We start from the raw sequence: 3,723 nt of genomic DNA, 5'->3' as shown, positions 1-3,723 counted from the left end.
CACACCCTCTCTGGGGGCATCGCTCTCCGGGCACCGCCCCATCTTCACCAAACTGAAAGCTCTCTAAATCCTTGTGGGTTTTTATGTAGACTGCATTTCACAGGCAAGACTGATTAAATCATTGACCATTGGTAATTGATTCAACCTCCAGCTCCTCTCTCCTCCTAGAAGGTCAAGGGTGGGGGTTGGAGTGCTGAAAGTTCCAATACTCTAATCACGTGGTTGCTTTTTCCGGCAACCAGCTCCCATCCTTAGGTGGGTTCCAAAAGTCTTCTAACTAAACTAATGAAAGATACCTTTATGGCTCCTTTCACAGGAAATTCCAGGGATTTGGAGAGCTATGAGCTAGGAACTGTGGATGAAAACCAAATATATATAAGATGACCAAATATATATTTCTTATAAATCACACCCTTTTTTCCAATTTTGCTCTCATGGTTTCTGTCGGGGAATGAGGGAGGGTATGGGGAGAATGCAACCAACTACCCTTAAACCATCTTTTGCTCAGATGTTAAATAGAGTAGCCAGTAAGAAAGAATAATTATCAATATGCTATAGTGCATTTTACAGAAAAATTCTTTCCTTTTTTTTCAGAGAGGAGCAATTTTATTTGAGGTACACAGCACAAACAGCCTGTAGCAGAATACAGGAGAATATTAATGAACTAAAGCAATCCCACTACTTTCTAATCCCTGATTTTCATTTTTATTCATATTTTCAATTCTGTAATATTCTCTCTCTCTCTCTCTCCCTCTCTCTGCAAATTCATTAATACATGCCGTGACTTCGAACAGAAGGACCCTCTCTCTAGTGGCTAGGTTTTCCAACAAAGTCTACAATTGCCTCCACAAAATGAAAAAGCGCTATTCACCTGCAAAGTTAAAGGCGAACAGGGCTGACATTCATTTCACGAGTGTTCACAGAGACAGCTGAAGTGCATTCTTCTGTTCTCTGACCATTCAGTGGTGTCTTTCCCTTACCTTTTACAATACATCGAGAAGCTCTTTAGTAGGCTGTCTTTATCCTGGGCTAATGTGACAAAAATGCAGCTCTAGGGAAACAGGTGCACACTCATCACCCAACCTCCTTCTACAAAGGGTTTTCCTTCTATTCTCTGCTGCCCCCAGAGAACAGATAGTACCAGAGTAATAAATGAACTGGGAGATTTAGTCGTCAGACCTGAGGAAAACTCATGGTGTGAATCCTTGCCCTTGAGAGAATTTGCTGAGTAGCATTAGCCAAGCTTATTTTTCTGACTACTTGTGGTGAAAGATCAAATAGAAACTAAATGCTTCAGAACCATCCAGACAACCCTCTCACATTTAAGGCACCATTCTTATATGAAATGTAAGTTTCACTTCAGCTCCCACTTCAGATTCAAAAACCTGGTGCTTCCAGTGTGACCCAGAAGGAGACAGCCCTGAGACATATCTGAGTGGCCTCGTTATCTGGCTTCTGATTGCAGCTAGCAGCTTAGAGAAAACACAGCTTAGATTTTAGTTAATTAAATTTCATGCTTAACCCAGAGTGGCCCTTTAAAGAAAATTCTTGCTAAATTATTTGAGCAGCATTATTACCAGGAATCAAGGCCAGACTTATCTGCAGGCAAAGGACATGGAAATCTGGGTATGGAGAGAAAAGAAATGTATTGGTTAAGTCTCTTTTTTTTTCTTTCAAAGGTGAAATAAAACCTGAGTCAAACTAGCTTAAGCAAAGAATGGAACACACTGACACAATTCACTTAAAAATAAAGGAGTTTGCGTAGTTTCGGGCATGGCTGACTAAGGGGCTCAGAACTAGGTTTTTCTCCATCTCGTAGCTTCTCTCAGAATGGAAAGATGGGTGCTGTAGGTACAAAACTTGACAACCCTCAGCTACAAATCCATCAGCTACAAATCCAGGTTAGACTATCTACCTTCCAAGGCCTCAGGAAGTCTCAGAATGTCTCACTGACCTGACAGGGTGGTATAGCTACCTACAAAGAGGGATATGACATTCTGATTGGTCAGATCTGACTCATCTGGCATCACCTGACTGAGTAGGAATGAGAGGGTGAGACCCCAAATACACACTGGAACTGACTTTATAAGGAGATGCAGAGCAAGAAAGTGAAGCAGGAATAAAGTTTCTCAGACTGTATTCCAGACCAATTATATTAAACCTCTGGGGGTTTGATCCAGGGAACAATATTTTCTAAAGCCCCTCAAGTGATTTGAGTAGAAATATTGCTCACGGGCATCCAAGTTTCCCTTCTTTGAAAGATCTCTATCAAAGTTCTTGAATTTCTTCCATTACTCACTCCTTTGGGCAGTCTTTATAGATGTATTTGACTTCGATAAGTACTTTACACACATTACCTTATGTAATTCTCTTAGCAACACTCTGAAGTTTCTATTATTGTCTTTCCTTATACAAATTCAGTAACTAAGATTCAGAGAGATTAAATTGTTGGTGAAATATCACATAGCTATCAGGTAATAGAGACAGATATTAAAACCAAGTGTGATTGACTGGGGGGCTATTTCCTTAATGATCACGTTTATTGCTACAGTTTCTGTGTATTTGAGGGCCACAGCATGTGGACCACACCTGAAACCAAAGTGCTATTTTCAGTCCTGATTTTATTTAGTTTTATCACTTCTGTTTTTGAACTCTAGCTCTTAACTCTGATCTGTGCTGTTAAATCCACAAATTGTACCTAAACTATAACCCCTTTGATCATTCATCCTCACTCACTGTAGACCCCTTCTTGACTCCCTCTTCATCTTTCTTACTCAGCCTGACTTCCCTTCTAAGCCTTCACTTTCAAACATAGCATATGGAATTACCAATTGGTCTATAATTTTAATGGTCTTTATTTCTTGGCCAGTTAAGTTGCATCTGATTTTTTTCCTATTAATCTATTTCAGTAAAATTTTTTTGTATAGAACTTCTTTAATAAAAATGGGTTGGAGACAGTAATTCTTAGCTGCACTGTTCAGGATGGAACAACATAAAAGTGACAGGAATTTATTGGCATTTAACCTCCATTCTAAGTTCTTCTAAAATGCAAACCAAAAGGAAAAATAATCTTGAATGTCAATAACCCATGTCTAGACGATTTAAGAGATTTCACAAATGAATTTTTAGTTTTTCAACTTTTTAGCTCATTCTAGAACTTAACTCATTCTAGATATGACTTCACTATTATATATCAATAACAGAATTTAGCATATTCTTACTTCAGACATACTAAGACACAACCTCTCTGTCTCACACACAGACACATACCCACAAATGCACATGCATGCACACACAGGAGAGCTGTTAATGTTGTTCAAGTTGATTAAAGTTGTAAGCAATGAGATATGAAGAGCATCATTGACTGACACTGTAGCATTTATAATCTCAAAAGAGTTAAAAAAATTACTACACCGTAGAAAGTATAGTTATTAATTAGTAATAAATAGAACACATTCATCTCTTTTCAAAGGTTAAGAATTACATAACTGTAGGAATGACATATCTGAAATTATTTTTTTCCTAGGATAGCCAATATAATAAAATAACCTTCAAAACTTAATTAGTATTCATCAAGAATGCCAAGACAATTAAGTGAGGAAAATAGTCTCTTCAACGAATGGTGCTGAGACAACTACATAGTTACATGGAAAAGAATGAATTTGGACCCTTTCCTCACATCGTATACAAAAGTAATTCCAATGGATCAAAGAGCTAAATGTA

The sequence above is a fragment of the Pteropus alecto genome, unplaced genomic scaffold (assembly GCF_000325575.1).
Source record: "Pteropus alecto unplaced genomic scaffold, ASM32557v1 scaffold8, whole genome shotgun sequence".
Classification (NCBI taxonomy): Eukaryota; Metazoa; Chordata; class Mammalia; order Chiroptera; family Pteropodidae; genus Pteropus; species Pteropus alecto.
The sequence above is the reverse complement of the archived record's forward strand: the minus strand, read 5'-3'. Positions refer to the sequence as shown.